Here is a 14,159-nt window from a genome sequence, read left to right as displayed (position 1 = left end):
GGTCAGTCTACTCCAACATCTCTTTGGAGTAGACTGACCACCCTTGCTTCTTGGGCCCAATTGCTTTGCTCATATAGGCCAATGGGCGTCCTTGTTGAGCCAAAACTGCTCCAATACCTGTACCAGATGCATCTGTCTCCAAAACAAACATGTCAGCAAAATTTGGTAACCCCAATACGGGTGTTGTGGCCATAGCCACTTTCAGTTCCTCAAAAGCCTTAGCTGCTTCCGGACTCCACCCAAACTGTCCTTTCTTCAATAAATGGGTCAACGGTTGAGCAATAAGGCCATAATTTTTGACAAATTTACGGTAGTACCCTGTAAGCCCAAGAAACCCACGCAACTCCGTGATTGTTTTAGGCTGTGGCCACTTTTGCATTGCTTCTATTTTTGACGGGTCCACTTTCACACCAGTAATAGTAATAAGGTGACCCAAATAGTCCACCTCAGTTTGACCAAACACACATTTGCTAGGCTTCACCACAAATTGTTGGTTCGCCAGTATTTCAAAAACGATCCTAATATGAGCCAAATGATCCTCCCAACTTCGACTATAGATTAGGATGTCATCAAAAAACACAAGGATAAATTGACGCAAATAAGGTCGAAAAATAGCATTCATAGCAGCCTGGAAAGTAGAGGGTGCATTACACAGGCCAAAAGGCATTACCAAATATTCATAATGGCCGCTGTGAGTGCGAAAAGCAGTTTTGTGAATATCTTCGGGAGCAACCCGGATCTGGTGATATCCCGCCCTTAAATCCAATTTGGTAAAATATTGCGAAACAAATAATTCATCAATCATATCATCTACGGTAGGTATAGGAAAGCGATCCTTGACCGTAGCTATATTCAAAGCCCGATAGTCTGTACAAAACCGCCATGTGCCATCTTTTTTTTTCACCAGTAGAATAGGAGAAGAAAAAGGACTACTACTGGGTCGAATTAAACCAGACTCCAACATTTCAGATACTTGTCGTTCAATCTCATTTTTCTGGAAATGGGCATACCTGTATGGTCTGACGTTTACGGATTCGGTGCCTGCTTTAAGTTGGATGTGATGGTCAAACTCCCGTGGCGGTGGCAGTGTAGTAGGTTCCTCAAGGACTTTTGAAAAATCATCAAGGATGGCTTGAATTTCCTCCGCTACAGCAGATTGAGACTCGGGTTGGGCCTGCCTAACTGCTACAGCAAAAACTTCACCTCCTGATACTGCTTCTCGGCCCCACATGCTGTTACTAATAGCCTGTCCTCGTGCTTTGCTTTGAGCCACTATCTTATATACCTTATCTCCACGTGTGAGTGTCATAGATAGTCTTCCCCAATCACATATGACTGGTCCTAGTTTCTCAAGCCATTGAATCCCCAACACCACGTCTAACCCATTCAACGGAAGAGAGAAAAAAGTGGTTGTAATATCCACCCCTTGTATTAATAGTCTTACCTCTTCATGTTTCTCCCTGCAGCATAGCTTTTCTCCATTCGCCACTGTAACCCAGAACTGGTTGATGGGCGTAACCGGCAGTCCCACATGCCGTGCTAACCTCTGATCAATGAAGTTGTGAGTCGAGCCATTGTCAATCAACGCTAGTACCCTCCGGCAACCAATCCGACCAGCCACCCTCATCGTTCGTGGTCCTGTATAACCAGTTAAGGCATGCAAGGAAATTTGCGGGTCACCGTCACTCGCATCCTCTTCAGCCTCCTCCATTGTTGGTTTGTCTCCTGACCAGTCCTCATCACCTCCACCCTCCGCATCAAATACAAACAATTGCTTGATAGCACATCGATGGCCTGGTGTGAATCTTTCATTGCAACTGAAGCACAAGCCTTTTTCCCTCCGCTTCTGCATTTCCTCCCATGAAATCTTCTTGACTGGTAGTGTGTGATTGGATTTTATAACGGTCGATGCTGATCCCCCCTCAGAATGGGTTCTTGACGTAAAGCGTGGTTTCTCCCCTCGGAAGACAGGTTTGGCCCGATTCATCTGATCTTCTTGCATCCGAGCAAACTGGATAGTTTCACGTAACGTTCGAGGTTTGAACATCTTGACCGGATTGGCTATGTCAGTCCGTAATCCGCCCAAAAAAGTTCCCACCAAAGCCTTCTGTGGCCAATCCGTCACACGATTAGCTAGGCATTCAAACTCTCGTTGATACTCCCGCACCGTTCCCTTTTGTTCGATGTGTGATAAAGCTTCATCGAAGTCTTCATAATCTGTAGGTCCAAAACGAGCCAATAAATCTTGTTCAAAGTTCCCCCACACGAGAGGTTTGGCGTCTTGTACATAGATCCTTTTCAGCCACTGCCACCACTGGTTTGCCTCACCTTCAAGATAAAAGGCCGCCAATGTAACTTTCTGCTCCTCCGGCGTTTGTTGAAGCTCAAAGTATTGAGCCACACGATCCAGCCATATAATAGGTTCTTCCCCAAAAAATCGAGGAAAATCCATCTTCAATGGGCGGACGTAGGACCCATCTTCCTTATGATTCCGATGATAACCATGCCCGGAAGAATGGTGAGTATCCCTGTGAGTATCCCTGGATTCCTTGTTGGAATTCTGAGAATTTTCCCCATTATTCTTGTTTAGACCCCCCGAAAAACCACTTGATAACTCCTTAATTGAGCTTGCAATACTCTCCAATGCTTTGTCCACATCTGCGAACCTTTTGGTATTTTCTTCCACAAGTTTTTGAACGTCAGTTTCCAGCTTCTCGATTCGGTCCTTTTGAGTCGACATGGCTCTGATACCAATTGATAAGTACTTTCTGATGGAATTATGGAAAGAATGGGTGAATGTAGAAATGGAATGGAAATAATGATATTAATGATATTCCACTTGAGGTAGGAACCACCGTACACACAAGGTGTTAATCAAAATACTTCCGTCCTTTCCTCTACTGCGGACTCTCTTAAATAGTAGTACTGCTAACAACTTGATAAACATGCCTAGTAATCAAATAACAATAAAGATAAACATCTCCTTAAGTCATGGAGGTAAACCAGCAAAGATAATTATAAATATAGATAACCCAGTGAATATAGATAACTAGGACGCTAGCAACTCTTCCTGCGATCCCTTATTTGAATCCCACTGATAAGATTACTCCTGATATTTAGGATTGGGAGTCCTAATCCTCTTCTTCCTATTCTTCCGAGAGTCCGTATCAGTATCATATGTTCATATATGTAAGGGGTGATTTGGTCGATTTTAAATCCTAAAGACTGATTTGATAAAAAGATTAAACTTTTCATGGACCTCTACAATATTTTTTCTATGTAAAATGTAATATATAGATATATGAACCTTATAGATGCTTATATGCATGTTAGGGACGGATTTGTGGGGGGTTGGTACAAGCCATGGCTCCCCTCAACTCCTAAAAACATTTTTTTTTTTTTTTTAAGAAAAAAAAATTCAAAGTTCAAATAAAAAAAAAAAAAACTAGTCGGTCGTTTTTAACAAAATTTTTTGACTTCTAACCTCTGCTCATAAGAGTTTTTGGTTTTGTCTATGCTTATGATGAATTGGTTAATATATATATGGAAAAATTACAGTTTAGCCCTCCAAACTGTCAGCCGTTTTGCAAGTAACCTCACGAACTTTCAGCGTTTAGATTCTGACCCCACAAATTACCAAAAAGTTTTAAAATGGCACATTTTGTCGAAATATGCCTATAATACCCCTTTCACATGTTATTTTTCAATTAGAAAATTAAAAAAAATTAAAAAGCTAAAAAAAAAAAAAAAAAAAACTAAAAAACTAAACCAAACTAAAAAATCAGATCGTCGTCGGAGACGGACATGCGCTTCAGCCTTCAGGTACACCTTCTCGAGCCAGGGGTAGGCGGTGGCCATGGTGTTCACCCAGAGCGCGAAGTGGGCCCCCCAGTCCAGCGGCATCAGGTTGAAGTCAGGCCGTGGCTCGACAGGGCGACACCGAGTTGCCGTTCCCGATGAAGAGCTCGGATCGGGCCAATGCCTCCACGCGGAACCCCGACTTGCACACCAATGACGCCGTGTTTCGGTCTCGCCATGTGCTCAGGAACTGGAGCACGTTTTCCAGCACGTTCTGCAGCAACTGGTCCAGGTACGGCGCTTGGAACTCCATGGAGCTCGGTCCAGTTACTCCGCTGCAATTCCTTGTCTTACTGGACAACTCGACGATGTCCGCTCCGCGAAGATTCAACGGCAGGGAGCGGACAATGTTACAAGAAAATTGATAATTTAAATATTGTTTAAATTATAAAGGGAAAATAAGTTAGAAAGAAGTTGGATTTTGGAAGAAGTTTAAAACACGTTCTCCACATCCCTTGTTTCGTCGTCCAAAAACAGAGCATGATAGAGGCCATCCCAAGTTTTCATATGTTGTCTTCTACATGTTCTATTGTGTGCATTTATTCATATGGTGTCTTCTACGTGTCCTTGAAGAGCAATCACACTCTCCAAATCATCTGGGTCTCCAAATCAGCATCATGCAATTATTCGTTTTTGTAAATTAAGGTAATGGCCTTGGGCTCTTGAGGTTCTTCTTCTTCTATAACTTGATGGTCATTGATGCAGGGGAAGTAATGGTGTTTGCGCTTTGACACGTGGAAAAAAAAAAAAAAAAAGGAGCAGGGCTGTTGCTGCAAGAGAATTCGTATTCGTATTCTTGATGCAGGGGAAGCAGAGCTGTTGCTGTTGCGACGTTCTTAGAGTGATGGTGATGGGAAATGGGATTGCTTAATGATTTTCTGAAGAGCTTCCCTCTCTTCATCATCAAATTCAGCCAAAGAGGAGAAGATGGAGTAGACGGTGCTTTGATATTACTGTTTCTTTTTTTTTTTTTTTCTTTTTTTTTTAAGTTTTTTTTTAAAAAAAATTAATTTTATTATTATTTTAATTAAAAAATGACATGTGACAAGGGTATTATAGACATATTTCGACAAAATTGGCATTTTTGAAACTTTTTGGAAGTTTAGGGGGCCAGAGTCCAAGCACTGACAGCTCGTGGGGCTACTTACAAAATAGCTGACAGTTTGAATTGAAGGGTTAAACTGTAATTTTTCTTATATATATATATATATATATAGTAATTTTACTCGTATGGAATATTTTGTCTATACATGTTCTTATAACAATATATAAACGGAAAATAAAACATTTGGGTCGTTGTTGATAAGAAAAATAAAACAAAAGGACAATAATGCTTTGAAGAGTCAAAAGAATAGTATGAAGATAGAAGGTGAATTCAAAATTTACTGTGTAATTTATTAAAAAAAACACACACATTTCCCTAGAAAGAATATGGCTGCCCTGCCCGGGTTTCGTGGTTCTAAAAGATTGACAATAGTAGGCTTCTATGGCGGATTTTGGTTCTACTTCTACTTTACCTGGTCAAAATGGTAGTGAAAGAATAAAATATAAAAAAGTTAAAAAGAAATTATGTTTGACTGTGCAGGCAGTTACTTGAGACTCTCTCTCTCTCTCTCATGAGTCATGTGCATGAAAGTGAAAGAACGTGGTGTTTGGTAGCATGCATACAAGAAATAAAATAGTTTTCGTCCGGTTTAAGTATCATATTTGGCAGTCAGTGTCTTCTTGTTTTCAAGGTTGGGGGCTACCATTGTAGCTTCAAGGAGCATTTGATTGTACGATGGAGTCTACATTCCAAGCCAATAGACCCCTAGTAGAGCCAGGAGGCAATCCAAATATTGGACCTATTTTAGGGTAAGTGTTGTCTTGTCTCTCATAGATCGGTAACAATGTCACATGGCGGAGTTAATATATAAGAGTGATATATCATCTTTGTATTCTTTTTTTGTCTCTCTAAAATTGATGTGAGATTCACATCAATTATCAATTCAAATTGTTAACAATTTAGACAGTTACTGTTAAAGAATCTATATGAAATCTAATTATTTAAACAAAATTTTGGACTGCACGATTATTTATTCGGACAACTGAGTCTTAAAGGAGTCATCTTACTATATAGCTGTCCAAAATGCTAGGTAACAGTACCATCTTTTTTGTTCCGAGTAAGGGAACAAATTAAGAAGAATGGGTTTTTACAACTATATATCTATTGGGAAACTAGGAAGGAAAAAAAAAAAATAGAGTTAAGAATGCTTCCTAAAAGAAGACAAAGGAGAGAGAAAGAGTTTTTTTTTTTTTTTTTTTTTTTTTTTGAATAGAACAAGGATTGGTAGTTAATTAGAATATATAATCATAATTAATTTTATTTAAATTTGATTGTAATATCTTACTTTTATGTAATCAGATTTGATTATATTCAAATCATAATCAAATCTGATTGGATATTATCTCCACCTACCATATCTATATTATCTTCACCCATCCCAATTCTCATATAAAATAGGAGCCTTTTGTATTGAAAATCTAATTAAAAAAAATAAGAACAAGATGTACGTACTTCTTTGAGCTCTTTCTTAATGGTAAACGTAGGTGTCTAACACCGAACCACCCCAAAATTCTATCGTCTCAATTTTCTATTTCTTCCGCTATTTTATTTATTTCCTATTTCATTATGAATTTCTTCGAACTATAGTGCGAATCAATATATTGGGTGGCACTGTAGCTGCTGGATGGAGGTTTCGGAAGAAATTTGATCTAAATTTAAGAAAAGTAATCTAGCTTAGGGAAGTTACTGTGAGTACGTACCCTACTCTAAAATATAATATGAAGGAAGCGATCCATTTAACGAGATTAATGTGATCACGTTTAGAATGGAATCAAAGATCTCGAAAGAATTTTGTAGAGAAACGTACACCACTCTACTACCATTACTATACATAATATATATATATATCAAAAGTCGAAAGAACAGCTGATCTGCACACTTGTTTACTTCAAATACAACAAAATTTATGGACTATCCATCCATTTATATATTTTTCATATTTAATTTCTTGACTCTAGCTTGGAATTTACTCTTTTAACTTGTTGAATGATTAATTGCAAAGTATAAAAGAAGAGAAAAAGAAAAAGAAACAAAGGATTTAATAGATCAGTGAGAATTACCTCCCATATAAATATTTTTAATTCTACTAAACCGTACTTTCTCAACCTTGTTAAAAGAAATGTACAAAAAAAAATATTGATTTTGTATTTCGATTCTTTATTATCTCTCGAAAAAGTAAAAACAGTATCCAATTAAAAAGAAGAAGAAAGAGAAACCAAGAAAAAAAAATCTGTCTTCCAAATTTTGCCATAACATTTTAAATTGCAAGCTACTCTTTTTCCTTAAATGACAAGCAAATCACCATGCAAAATATAGAAATTTTACTATATTGTGCATTTACAAATAAAAATAAATATGAACTTGTTTTATTAACTAAATTAACTAATTAAGATATACCATGTAAGGCGTGAAGCGTCATTGTGTTTGATAAATTGAGATTTTTTGGCCTGAATTGAGGTCTGACTTTCCAGTAATATAAACGGCTCGATCCTTTATATCTTGGGTTAAAAGCTAGAAAATGAGCCGCACAAGGCGATTTTTGAAACAGGCCAAGAGATTAGGCTACTTGAAAGTTATTGCAACGGCAATAGGAGGCCGTTGAAGGAAGAGCATTGTAGACGTTTGAACCAGAGCCATCGAAGAGGAGGATTGATCTCCGGTTGAAAAAGTCTCCACAACAAACAAGAAGCACTTATAAACAAGGAGCCTGTAACCCACATAACAAAACATCAACACCAGAAAAACAAATCTAATAACATAAAAAAAATAAAAAAAAGCTCCGGCATTGAAGGGGGCGGTGGTGTGACAACATATTATATTATTATTACTATTTTTTTATATATATAAAATAGAATCATCATAGTGGCATGACGATTAGACACTAAGCCAACACATCGTATACATCCCATAATATTTACCTGGTATATCAGAGTATAGCACATTATTGCAGTGGAAATTAAATCTTATAAAAGTATCAAATGTTAATTACATCAACAAAGCCAGAACATCGTCTATTTGTTAAAGGCTTAATAAAAGTAATAATTACATATCGAAAGAATAGCTTTACAAAAGAATATGTGTCACAAGCGACATAAGCCATATACAAAAGTCTCTACCAAATATGGACTACCCTCGAGTTCGTGATATATAATTGTCGCGATGTGCTTCAGTTATAGTATCCCAAATATAAGGCCACTAGGTCATCATCTAAATCTGTTGTACTTGCAGCCAAAGCATCATCATCTACACGGTTATGGTGGTAGCCACGTTCGTATAGGTAAAAGTGTGAGTTCACCAACTCAGTAGTATATATGTTTTCGCATTGATCTCACATTTATTTCCTTCTATCATTCGCTTACAATACCAGTTACCATTTATATAACACTTCCTTTTAAAACATTTCGTAGCTGTTAGGGTAAATACTGATATTTTATACATAAATCAAATCATTCTACGCAACTGTGAATATATGTATTCCAATCTCCCGCTTAGAAGCACGTACATATAAGTCCATTTACAACATACTATTTTCTTTTACATACATACTATATATGTAACTCAGCTATACTTGTATACAAGCTTTCCAATCTTTGAAAAATACTAGCATATATGTACGTCTAAATAAAAAACAAGTGGCGTCATACCTAGCTATACAGAAATACGAGCATTTCCAAACCTTTGGGAAATACAAGTATCTAAGCACAATTAAGCTTAGGTCCTTTAAAACATCATATGTACTCTAACCGTAACAATATACATATGCTTTGTTCCATTCAAACTCATAGGCATGCCTATTGATACGTCTAGCATGAAAACTCATTTAAAACATCACATAAAACATCATATAAAACTATGTCATGCATACTTTCTTTCTTATCACTCAGGGACTTGTCCTGATGGCTTCTAGGATATCCTTTCGCATACATACTTAACATCATGTGGGATTTGTCCCTAGGTAGTGAGAGCTTACAACTCACTCCTTTCGAGAACTTGTCTTATATAACATTATTTACAGCATCGAGAGCTTGCCCCCATGGACTTGTCCATTAGTGTGCTGCTGGGGACTTGTCCTAATACTTTAGTTTCTTATGCACTTTCTCATTCACATCTATGATCATACTTCATGTTATAAAATCACCTTTCTTTCTTTTTCATGATCACGCTATCAACACATATCTCTTTCATAATTCATAAACATCACATGACATCATTTACTCATCATAAATCACATAAATCAAATTTCATTCTCATTATACTTTAAAACTCATCAAAACATCATTCAATCCATACTTTCATACTCATATCTTAAAACACAAAACATCATTATCATATCTCAACATATTTGAAAGTATTGAAAACACTCAAACACATATTATCATAAAATATCATTGGCTCGGATTAAACAAACATATTATTTAGTATTACTATAAAATACACAAAACATATATGGTATCTTTCTTAGTGAATAGAATACTCACTTTAGTTGCTCGGTATTATGATTAATGGTGGATTCCTAACCAATGCCTTGCAATGTATCTATCTATCAATACATTGCATGACACATTAATATTTCCAATTCTAAACTTCCAAATAGCTCTTGAATTGCCCAATGGTTATACCTATGGATAACCTATAGAATTTCTAGGGACCCATTGACAATACAACAACAAATAATACTAACTCATAAGATAAACTTACGGTTAGATACTTAAAACCACAATTTACATACTTAAACCAAAAACTTGGGTTTTGGGACCTTTACCTTAACTTTACCAAAGTGTGACCCAAAGCTTGGAGATCTCTTAGGATACTCCAAAATACTCAGAACCTAAAGAAAATGGAAGATTAAACTCAATCTCTCAAGATTTAAACCAAAACTACAGAGATTTAGAAATTCCAGACTTACCTCAAATCGAATGGTGAAAACGTAGATCTCATTTCGTAGAACACGTTTCCGGAGTCAGATTTGAGATTGGAGGCTTGGATCTTCAAGGACCAAGGGTTTTAGACAAAAACCCTAAGAGAGAGAGAGAGAGAGAGAGAGAGAGAGAGAGAGAGAGAGAAATGAGCTTGAGAGCTCGCAGAGGCATTTTCAACCAAGGCCTGTCCGGACACAATAAGAAAAAGAAGACAAATCAAAGGAAATAAAAACAAAAGAGGTAGACATTGGACCCATGACTTAGCACTATTACATGAAATATGTGACGAATAACAGTGAAGTAGGAGTGAGTTCAATACAAAAGCATCTTTGCCATGGGACCTATGACTTAGAGGGTGAAAAGAAGTTCAAGTTCTTGATTGAGATGAGGCTCATACTAGCCTACTGCAGGAAAGGTGCAAAGAAAGACCAATTGAAGAGACTTGTACGGAATTGACTCCTCTTGATGCTCAATGTTTTGGGATCACGTCTCCCCTCAGTCTCTTGCACTCTTGAATCTCATTGTGATAAAAAGGAAAAGAAAACGTTGAACCAGGGTTCAGCATTTTTATCAACTTAGCTTTGTTCATATTTTTCTTGAGAGTTTATTTTTAGTTTGCTAGCTTAATGTTTAGGACTTTGATGATGGAATTTATTTTCGTAGTCATATGTAGCTAAATCTCTAGCTAAGGCTAGGGGTGGAACTTTTAATGAAATTATAGTATTTATTATTCAACTCTTCCATGGTTGTTAATGTATACTCTTTTTAATTGATTGTATGATTTATTTTAAAAAAGGGTTTTTGTTCTATAAAATTTATTGATTCATTGTTAACTACAGGTACAATGAATGCTTGGAATTCCCTGTGAATCAAATAACAAATTTTGCGTAGTGAAATCAATCAATTTTATGATTAATCTTTTAGTGATATTTTCTTTTTATGATAACTGCTCTATTTTTAGATTGTGTGCACTCCTTAATTGTCTCTCAATTGAGTTATAAAATGAGTTGAGGAATAAGTATTATGGTTTTGTTAAAAGTAAAACCCTAATGCCTTAGCAGTTTCATTTAATTATTTTTTTTTCCTTATATCTGTTATTGCATTTTCATTCAACCAAATCAATTGTCACAGGTTTTTCCTAATCTTATTTTGTTAGTTTTCTTTGTTCCCCAAATCCCCATGGTTTGACACTCGGACTCCCGAGAATTTATTATTTCACGACAACCTACACTTGGGATTGCACACTTAAGTTGTCAACAAGTTTTTGGCGCCGTTCCGAAGATTTCGACATTGATAAAGAGCATCGAGCTGCCTTAACGAGGTTTGCTTTGATTTTCGATTTGTCATGAATCTGGTAAACTCATTCTATCTTTTATTATTATTTTCTAATTGTGTGTTTGTTGGTGTATGAACGCTTGGTATCATGATCAGAGTGGTCATTTGATAATTTGTTTGAGTCTTCAGTACATTCTCACACATTTGGCACGATGGTTGATGATGGTAGTAATCATGGGGAGAATAAGAATATGAATCTTAATGGTCCACCAATGCGGACATTGTGTGAATATTTGCAACCCCCTCGAAACAGTACCCCTTCTCGCATTATTTTTCCTCACCAAGGTAATAATTTTAATTTCAAACCAGATACGATTCCAATACTTCCTAAATTCCATGGCGTTGAATCTAAGAATCCTTATTTGCACATAAAAGAATTTGAGGAAGTATGTTTCACTTTTCATGACCAAACTTGTAGTGAAGAATTAGTTAGGCTTAAATTGTTTCATTTCTCCCTAAAAGATAAAGCAAAGACTTGGCTTAATGCTTTGAGACCTAGGTCAATAGGCACATGGCAAGAGATGCAAACTAAATTTTTCAAAAAGTTTTTTTTTCTATTCATAGGACCAATGATCTTACAAGACAAATCATGAATTTTGTTCAAAAGGAAAATGAGACATTTTATCAATGTTGGGAACGTTTTAAAGACTTGATAAACTCTTGCCCACATCACGGTTACGAACTTTGATGCATCATTAATTTTTTTTATGAGGGTTTGATGCCCCAAATGCGCCAATTCGTAGAAATGGTGTGCAATGGTAAATTTTTAAACAAGGACCCTAATGAAACTTGGGAGTACTTTGATCAACTAGCTGAAAATGCCCAATCTTGGGACACAACTGCTCCTTTTGAAAATTCTAGTAAGACCAAGCCTCCTACCATTACATCTAGTGGGGGTATGTATTACCTTAGGGAAGGGGATGACTTAAATGCTAGATTTCAAGTTTGACTAGAAAAGTTGAAGCCATGGAATTAAGGAAAGATCATGAAATCAAATCTGTGCAAAAAGAGGAAGTGTGTGGCATTTGTGAAGTCATTGGACACACAACACATGAGTGTCCAATTATTCCAGCTTTTAAAGAAGTATTGCATGATCAAGCAAATGCCATGAATACTTACGAAAAGCCTTTTCAATCTCCATATTATGAGACACACAATTCGGAGTAGAGGAATTACCCCAATTTTTAGTTGGAGATGGGAGAATAATGCACCACCACCACCACCTTAAGGGCCCTCTAACTCTGTTACTTATGCTCCCCCATATAATAGGACTCTTGAGGACACTTTGCAAACGGGCAAGCAAACATCATAGGCCATCGATGATATAAGAAGCACTCTCACCAAGTTGATCTCATTTTTGAGCATTCAAGAAAAAGGAAAGTTTTCTACTCAACCACAATAAAATCCACAAGGTCAGTTTGTTTTGAGTGGTTCTAATTCTTCTGAAGGAAAACCGGAACACATCAAGTCTATCACCACTCTTCACCATAGAAAAATTATTGATAAAACTATCCCACGAAAGGCCTAAGAGCCTGAGGAATTTTCAAAACCAAAGAGTAATGATAAGCTTGACAAGTTTGAGGCTAGCAAGGCTGTGAAATGTCCTATTCCCATTTCATTCCCCCAAAGATTACAACCATGTCAAAAGTTGAGCCAAAATTTTGAAATTTTGAAGCAAGTAAAGATCAACATCCCTTTGTTGGATGTAATAAAACAGATTTTGTCATATGCCAAATTTTTAAAAGAATTGTGTATAGTTAAGCGTAAACTTCATGTACAAAAGAGGGCATTTTTATGTGAACAAGTGAGTGTCATCCTTCAGCATAAGACCCCGCCTAAGTATAAGGATCCTAGTTGCCCAAAAATTTTGTGTGTCATTGGAGATTTCCGGATAGAGCAAGCTTTGCTCGACCTTGGGACTGGCGTGAACCTTTTACCTTTTTTGGTGTATGAGCAGTTAGGTCTAGGTGAGCTGAAACCAACCAGCATAACACTTTAATTTGCTGACCGTTTTGTGAGAATGCCAAGGGGAGTGGTAGAAGATGTCTTAGTTCAAGTAGATAAATTCTACTTTCCAATTGATTTCATTGTCTTTGACACACATCCGATTTCAAATGTTGGCATTCAAATTCCTATCATCCTAGGTCGTCCATTCCTTGCAACTTCTAATGCTTTAATTAATTGTAGGGGTGGTGTAATGAAACTCTCTTTTAGCAACATGACATTGGAAGTAAATATTTTTAACATTTGCCATCAATCGAGAGATGACGAGGAGATTCATGAAGTATATTTGATTGAGACACTTGTACAAGATGAATTTAATGTCTCATGTTTTTTTGATCCTTTAGAGGCTTGTTTAGATAATTTTTGTGATTTTGGTAATTATGAGAACTATCAGGTTGCATATATTTATTCCTTGTTGGAATCGTCTCAGGTGCTAGAGGCAAACGCATGGAGGCCAAAGTTTGAGGAGCTACCACCTTGCAGCATGATACCAAAACCATCAAGCATGCAAGCACCCAAGCTCAAATAAAAGCCACTCCCAGTTGAACTCAAGTATGCATTTCTTGGACAAGATGACACTTTTCTAGTGGTAATATCCTCTAAACAAGAGGATAAGTTGATGAGAATTTTGAGAATGTACAAAGGGGCAATAGGATGGACCATGGTTGACATCAAGGGAATTAGACCCTTGATATGTACCCATAGAATTTACTTGGAGGACAATGCCAAACCCTCTAGAGAGAGGCGCCGTAGGCTAAATCCTAACATGAAAGAGGTTGTGAGGGCTGAAGTTCTTAAATTGTTAGATGTTGGGATCATCTACCCTATTTCTGATAGTAAGTGGCCAAGTCCTATCCAAGTGGTACCAAAAAAATCTGGAGTTATTGTACTCAAGAATGTAAAAAATGAGTTAATCCCAACTAGAGTCACTACCGGTT

The 14,159-nt window shown here is 36.9% G+C and overlaps 1 non-coding gene across 1 annotated transcript; it reads right to left on the bottom strand.

The window, feature by feature from the left end:
- Positions 1 to 11,788: 11,788 nt before the first annotated feature.
- LOC133869966 (small nucleolar RNA R71) lies at positions 11,789 to 11,895 on the bottom strand. Its single transcript, XR_009900594.1, has one exon. It is a non-coding gene; the product is annotated as a small nucleolar RNA R71 (small nucleolar RNA).
- Between the last annotated feature and the right edge of the window lie 2,264 nt (positions 11,896 to 14,159).

Source organism: Alnus glutinosa, chromosome 5, assembly GCF_958979055.1.
Source record: "Alnus glutinosa chromosome 5, dhAlnGlut1.1, whole genome shotgun sequence".
Taxonomy (NCBI): Eukaryota; Viridiplantae; Streptophyta; class Magnoliopsida; order Fagales; family Betulaceae; genus Alnus; species Alnus glutinosa.
This window is presented reverse-complemented; position numbering and strand designations above follow the sequence as displayed.